Source organism: Phalangium opilio, unplaced genomic scaffold (genome assembly GCF_054372755.1).
Source record: "Phalangium opilio isolate 3A_F unplaced genomic scaffold, DU_Popi_V2 ptg000063l_1, whole genome shotgun sequence".
NCBI lineage: Eukaryota > Metazoa > Arthropoda > Arachnida > Opiliones > Phalangiidae > Phalangium > Phalangium opilio.
This window is the reverse complement of record NW_028324180.1, coordinates 7,834,240-7,842,689: the sequence shown is the minus strand read 5'-3', so window position 1 is coordinate 7,842,689 and position 8,450 is coordinate 7,834,240.

The window sequence follows — 8,450 nt, the reverse complement described above, 5'->3', positions numbered from 1 at the left end:
ATTACATTGTTCAACTTAGCTTTGAAAGTTGAATATCTTAAATCTGGCACATACGATCTTCATTTAGTTTAAATATGTAATTAGCCTTATAAAACACTACCAGAAACCGTCTAGCGTATACCATGAACTTCCATATAAATTAGTCATATATGAATGAAACCTGAGGAGAATCTCGAAAATGATTTAAATTATTACATTGTCCAACTTAGCTTTGAAAGTTGAATATCTTAAATCTGGCACATACGATCTTCATTTAGTTTAAATATGTTAATAGCCCTATAAAACACTATCAGAAACCATCTAGCGTATACTGGGAACGGCCTTTTAAACAAGTCATAAATGAAACGAAACCTGGGAAATATCTCGAAAATGATTTAAATCATTACATTGTTCAACTTAGCTTTGAAAGTTGAATATCTTAAATCTGGCACATACGATCTTCATTTAGTTTAAATATGTTAATAGCCCTATAAAATACTATCAGAAACCATCTAGCGTATACTGGGAACGGCCTTTTAAACTAGTCTTAAATGAAACGAAACCTGGGAAATATCTCGAAAATGATTTAAATCATTACATGGTTCAACTTAGCTTTGAAAGTTGAATATCTTAAATCTGGCACATACGATCTTCATTTAGTTTAAATATGTAATTAGCCTTATAAAACACTACCAGAAACCGTCTAGCGTATACCATGAACTTCCATATAAATTAGTCATATATGAATGAAACCTGAGGAGAATCTCGAAAATGATTTAAATTATTACATTTTCCAACTTAGCTTTGAAAGTTGAATATCTTAAATCTGGCACATACGATCTTCATTTAGTTTAAATATGTTAATAGCCCTATAAAACACTATCAGAAACCATCTAGCGTATACTGGGAACGGCCTTTTAAACAAGTCATAAATGAAACGATACCTGGGAAACATCTCGAAAATGATTTAAATTATTACATTGTTCAACTTAGCTTTGAAAGTTGAATATCTTAAATCTGGCACATACGATATTCATTTAGTTCAAATATGTAATTAGCCTTATAAAACACTATCAGAAACCGTCTAGCGTATACCATGAACTTCCATATAAATTAGTCATATGTGAAAGGAAACCTGAGGAGAATCTCGAAAATGATTTAAATCATTACATTGTTCAACTTAGCTTTGAAAGTTGAATATCTTAAATCTGGCACATACGATCTTCATTTAGTTTAAATATGTTAATAGCCCTATAAAATACTATCAGAAACCATCTAGCGTATACTGGGAACGGCCTTTTAAACTAGTCATAAATGAAACGAAACCTGGGAAATATCTCGAAAATGATTTAAATCATTACATTGTTCAACTTAGCTTTGAAAGTTGAATATCTTAAATCTGGCACATAGATCTTCATTTAGTTTAAATATGTAATTAGCCTTATAAAACACTACCAGAAACCGTCTAGCGTATACCATGAACTTCCATATAAATTAGTCATATATGAATGAAACCTGAGGAGAATCTCGAAAATGATTTAAATTATTACATTGTCCAACTTAGCTTTGAAAGTTGAATATCTTAAATCTGGCACATACGATCTTCATTTAGTTTAAATATGTTAATAGCCCTATAAAACACTATCAGAAACCATCTAGCGTATACTGGGAACGGCCTTTTAAACAAGTCATAAATGAAACGAAACCTGGGAAATATCTCGAAAATGATTTAAATCATTACATTGTTCAACTTAGCTTTGAAAGTTGAATATCTTAAATCTGGCACATACGATCTTCATTTAGTTTAAATATGTTAATAGCCTTATAAAATACTATGATAAACCATCTAGCGTATAGCGTGAACTTCCATATAAATTAGTCATAAATGAAACAAAACCTGGGAAACATCTCGAATATGATTTAAATTATTACATTGTTCAGCTTAGCATTGAAAGTTGAATATCTTAAATCTAGCACATGCGATCTTCATTTAGTTTAAATATGTTATTAGCCCTATAAAACGGTATCAGAAAACATCTAGCGTACACCAGGACCGTCCTTAACAATAAGTTATAAATGAAACAAAACCTGGGAAACATCTCGAAAATGATTTAAATTATTACATTGTTCAACTTAGCTTTGAAAGTTGAATATCTTAAATCTGGCACATACGATATTCATTTAGTTTAAATATGTAATTAGCCTTATAGAACACTATCAGAAACCGTCTAGCGTATACCATGAACTTCCATATAAATTAGTCATATGTGAAAGGAAACCTGAGGAGAATCTCGAAAATGATTTAAATTATTACATTGTTCAACTTAGCTTTGAAAAATGAATATCTTAAATCTGGCACATACGATCTTCATTTAGTTTAAATATGTAATTAGCCTTATAAAACACTACCAGAAACCGTCTAGCGTATACCATGAACTTCCATATAAATTAGTCATATATGAATAAAACCTGAGGAGAATCTCGAAAAGGATTTAAATTATTACATTGTTCAACTTAGCTTTGAAAGTTGAATATCTTAAATCTGGCACATACGATATTCATTTAGTTTAAAGATGTTAATAGCCCTATAAAACACTATCAGAAACCATCTATTGTATACTGGGAACGGCCTTTCAAACTAGTCATAAATGAAACGAAACCTGGGAAATATCTCGAAAATGATTTAAATCATTACATTGTTCAACTTAGCTTTGAAAGTTGAATATCTTAAATCTGGCACATACGATCTTCATTTAGTTTAAATATGTAATTAGCCTTATAAAACACTACCAGAAACCGTCTAGCGTATACCATGAACTTCCATATAAATTAGTCATATATGAATGAAACCTGAGGAGAATCTCGAAAATGATTTAAATTATTACATTTTCCAACTTAGCTTTGAAAGTTGAATATCTTAAATCTGGCACATACGATCTTCATTTAGTTTAAATATGTTAATAGCCCTATAAAACACTATCAGAAACCATCTAGCGTATACTGGGAACGGCCTTTTAAACAAGTCATAAATGAAACGATACCTGGGAAACATCTCGAAAATGATTTAAATTATTACATTGTTCAACTTAGCTTTGAAAGTTGAATATCTTAAATCTGGCACATACGATATTCATTTAGTTCAAATATGTAATTAGCCTTATAAAACACTATCAGAAACCGTCTAGCGTATACCATGAACTTCCATATAAATTAGTCATATGTGAAAGGAAACCTGAGGAGAATCTCGAAAATGATTTAAATCATTACATTGTTCAACTTAGCTTTGAAAGTTGAATATCTTAAATCTGGCACATACGATCTTCATTTAGTTTAAATATGTTAATAGCCCTATAAAATACTATCAGAAACCATCTAGCGTATACTGGGAACGGCCTTTTAAACTAGTCATAAATGAAACGAAACCTGGGAAATATCTCGAAAATGATTTAAATCATTACATTGTTCAACTTAGCTTTGAAAGTTGAATATCTTAAATCTGGCACATACGATCTTCATTTAGTTTAAATATGTAATTAGCCTTATAAAACACTACCAGAAACCGTCTAGCGTATACCATGAACTTCCATATAAATTAGTCATATATGAATGAAACCTGAGGAGAATCTCGAAAATGATTTAAATTATTACATTGTCCAACTTAGCTTTGAAAGTTGAATATCTTAAATCTGGCACATACGATCTTCATTTAGTTTAAATATGTTAATAGCCCTATAAAACACTATCAGAAACCATCTAGCGTATACTGGGAACGGCCTTTTAAACAAGTCATAAATGAAACGAAACCTGGGAAATATCTCGAAAATGATTTAAATCATTACATTGTTCAACTTAGCTTTGAAAGTTGAATATCTTAAATCTGGCACATACGATCTTCATTTAGTTTAAATATGTTAATAGCCTTATAAAATACTATGATAAACCATCTAGCGTATAGCGTGAACTTCCATATAAATTAGTCATAAATGAAACAAAACCTGGGAAACATCTCGAATATGATTTAAATTATTACATTGTTCAGCTTAGCATTGAAAGTTGAATATCTTAAATCTAGCACATGCGATCTTCATTTAGTTTAAATATGTTATTAGCCCTATAAAACGGTATCAGAAAACATCTAGCGTACACCAGGACCGTCCTTAACAATTAGTTATAAATGAAACAAAACCTGGGAAACATCTCGAAAATGATTTAAATTATTACATTGTTCAACTTAGCTTTGAAAGTTGAATATCTTAAATCTGGCACATACGATATTCATTTAGTTTAAATATGTAATTAGCCTTATAAAACACTATCAGAAACCGTCTAGCGTATACCATGAACTTCCATATAAATTAGTCATATGTGAAAGGAAACCTGAGGAGAATCTCGAAAATGATTTAAATTATTACATTGTTCAACTTAGCTTTGAAAAATGAATATCTTAAATCTGGCACATACGATCTTCATTTAGTTTAAATATGTAATTAGCCTTATAAAACACTATCAGAAACCATCTAGCGTATACTGGGAACGGCCTTTTAAACTAGTCATAAATGAAACGAAACCTGGGAAATATCTCGAAAATGATTTAAATCATTACATTGTTCAACTTAGCTTTGAAAGTTGAATATCTTAAATCTGGCACATACGATCTTCATTTAGTTTAAATATGTAATTAGCCTTATAAAACACTACCAGAAACCGTCTAGCGTATACCATGAACTTCCATATAAATTAGTCATATATGAATAAAACCTGAGGAGAATCTCGAAAAGGATTTAAATTATTACATTGTCCTGCGTGTACAAAAATTAGGTATTTCATCAGCAGTCGATTCTATACTAAAGTTGATGCTGTATTTGTGTCGGTAATTGATCTTCAGTAAATATTTAATTTGATATTGTAGTAAAGTAATATTTATACAAACCATAAGATAATTTACTTATTAGGGTCAATCGTTTTAATATCTTTGGAGCGCATAAAGCCTTTTTGAGTAAACCTGTCACTGTATTAAGGCTTGAGATTACTGAGACTTTTGCTGTTCTCTTTTTTTCGGTTCTGATTTTAGAGTCGGACCTTCTGGTTCAATTTGCCTGTCGGTAAACAAATTGTTCTGAAAATTTGAGTAAACAAACAGTTTTAAATTTATAGTAATTTCTAGAGATGGACCGATACCAGTTTTAACCGATACCGATATCATTCGATACTTGGGAAACCTATACGTACCGACATCGATATTTTACCCGATCCTTCGAATAAACAGATATTAAACCGATACCGCTATATTTATTACCGGTATCAATAAGAAAAGAGATGCTTTAATATAGGTTGAAGAAATGGGCCGATACCGATCCCATATCGGTATCGGTACCGATATTTGACTTTAAACGATATATCGGTATTGGTTGAAAATGAACCGATATTTTTCCTTAAAAAATATCGGGTAGATATATCGGTTAAAGTCAAATATCGGTACCGATGCCGATATGGGATCGGTATCGGCCCATCTCTAGTAATTTCACATCTCTAGAACTCATTGGGTAGTAGATAGAGTAGGGCGAACACGTTAAAACAATTCGAATTTAAGCATGCGCAGCGTTACTAAGCTAACTTGATCCATACTAAGAAAAGCTTATTGACTCGCTTATTGATAAATATTTGTCACCGCGACCGCTGTTGCACTTTTTACGGTCTGCTTACAAAAGTGTCAATCCATTTTAGCTTGCAGTCTAGGCAATGTTTAGTATATTAGTCTATGAATCTGATGTCAGCTCAGTTCACAACTCCACATGCTCTTAGGAGAAATCATAGCACACTCGTTCAAGCGCATGATCGAGTTGGCTAGGAGAGAATAAAAGGCTTCCATCTCCGTTGTGGCCACGTCCATCGGAACAGAAAATATGACACGAACAGTAAAAAAAAAAGCTACAACCATATTTCAGACCCAACTCTTCCATTAAAATTTGTGAACGATATTGGCCTATGAAACCGTGTAACTTAAGGGTGAGTAAAACTATTTTAGTTGAAATAGGCCTACATGATTTTCAAAAATACATTTGTATGAAAAGAAATATAATATTAGAATTCACACCAATGTATGTAAAAAGTGACTATACTTCAGCCCCCACACGATGAAACGTTTTAAAAGTCACATGAATTATTTTCATAAATATTCTGATTAAACTAGGCTTACGTTAATAAATCTCATTAATCACACTTAAATTATATTATTCAAAATAGTGGATGTAGCAATGAGTATTCATTAACAAAACTCTGTTAATTCGAAATGTGCAAGCAGATAATTAGTGTTTATTTAAAAAAAATTCAACATATGGTTAATTGCCGCAATGAAGTCCCTTTTTTAACACAGTCATATAGATATGGGATCACTGCTAATTTGTATTATTATATTATGTGTAGCAATGTTAGGCTGTAATTAGTTTCAGTTTAGTAGGGAAGTTACATGGGTTTTTCATCCGTTTCAGATTCAGAATACACTAGTAGAAATAGTTGTATTTGCTTTTACGCCATCTGCATTACAGACTTGAAAATATTTATTAATACATGACTATTTTATCGAAAATGGCTTACTCTCCATTACACGGTTTTATAGGACTTCACGAAGTTCAGATGAAGAGCTAGATCTGAAAACGGTTATAGCAATTTCTTTGCAGTTCGAGTCCGTCGTAATGGCTGATATCTCCTCTCTCTTCCAGCATAACGTTCTGGCAATTGAATACCATTGCTATTTTTCTAGGGCGGAGAAGTAACGAGTTTTTGCTTTCCCGCGGTTAAAAGACCTATCGGCTCTGTATGAGAATTTGAATGCAAGCAACGTCATGGACACTAATACGAATGACAACCCTAAACCAAATCAAGTGTTTCAAGCCCTTCAACAGGTGGTTAGTAATGAAAGCTTTATGAAAGTTTTGGCTGAAACCTTGGTGTCACAAAACCAGCCACCTATGGCGTCCACGCCTAGTTCAACTGTTTCGAACAATGAAAGTATAATGATGTCCCTGGCACAAACTTTAGCAACACAAAGCCAACCGTCGAATACTCAAGCAATAGCTATCGATACAATGATGTTTTCACCCGATCGTCATTCAATGGGCAATCAAACAGGGGAAATTCAAAACCACATGAGAGAACCTTTTCGGCCAAAGCAACCGAAACGTACTGTGGCTGCTAAGTATAATCCTACTGGTTCTTTAATGACAACGAGATCAAGGAAAAAGTAATCAGTTATTCATTCATAATATTATTATCACCAGAAGGTTAAATATTAATGTTTTAGGATGAAACAAGGAGCTACTGCTACAATTACCAACAGATGCCAGACATTTAGAAAGACAGTCATTCTGTTGCAAGGACCAACTTCAAAAGAAATACCAAAAGGTGAAGCTCGAAAATTTTTGTTCAGGAATGGATTTGCAATTGAGGAAGTTAGTTTTGACAAGTCCTGGTCAGCCAACGAAGTATTAGGAAAAATTAGGAACTGTTTCCGTGATGTTTTACCAGAAAGTGTTCAGTAAGTACAAAATTATTATCTTTAATTGAACCTAATTCGACACTTAAACTAAAACCCAACTGCAACAAATTCCGTTTAATTGTAAATAATTTCAACCGAAAGTGTGCAGGTTTTTGAAAAAAATTTTGATACTCTTATTTCAGAATGGAACTACTTTACTCTGTTGGTTGTTCCCTACTACCACCAAAAATGGAAAATAAGGACACACTATTGGATGGGGAATTCGTTCATCGAATATGGAAACAAAAACCATTGTACGTCAGGCCAAGTGAAGAATTAATAGACGATGGTGTTGACAATGTCTTAGATAAAGCAGATATCTCTTCTGATGATAGTTCTATTCCCCTAATTGAATTTGCCAAGAGCAAGGAGAAACCAAATGACAAGCCCTCCGTTGTGAATGATGAGATGTATCCGATAGTTAATTTGGTGCAAGATACACAACCTTGTGATCAGAGTCATGCTAATGACAATTTTGAACAAATCAAAGAAAATTTGACTGAAATATCTTCAAACCCAACCATACGACATTGTTCAACTGAAAATTCCAATGTTAAGCATGAAAAGGAGCAAAATCAACAAAGTTTGTATGAGCAGTTTATAAACCTTTTCGATGACGAAGCACTAAACGATATCGGTGAAGAAGACACTTTAGCTGAAGATGACGAAGTTCATGAAGTTAATCAGGATGTAAACAAAGTCAACGCTGATCTTAAATCAATATTGCAAGATTTGGCGTCTCAAATTAACCAGGAGAAAATGTTTTTTATGTCAGTAAACCGCAAGGCATTTTTGGAATGCACCTTAAGAGCGTTCAGAAGGCCGTCCTACAAACCAGAGTACAAATTAAATGTCTGTTTTACGGAAAATTTGAGAAAATCATACGATGGCAGTACCAAACAGGAGACATTTGATGCTGGAGGACCCACTCGTGAGT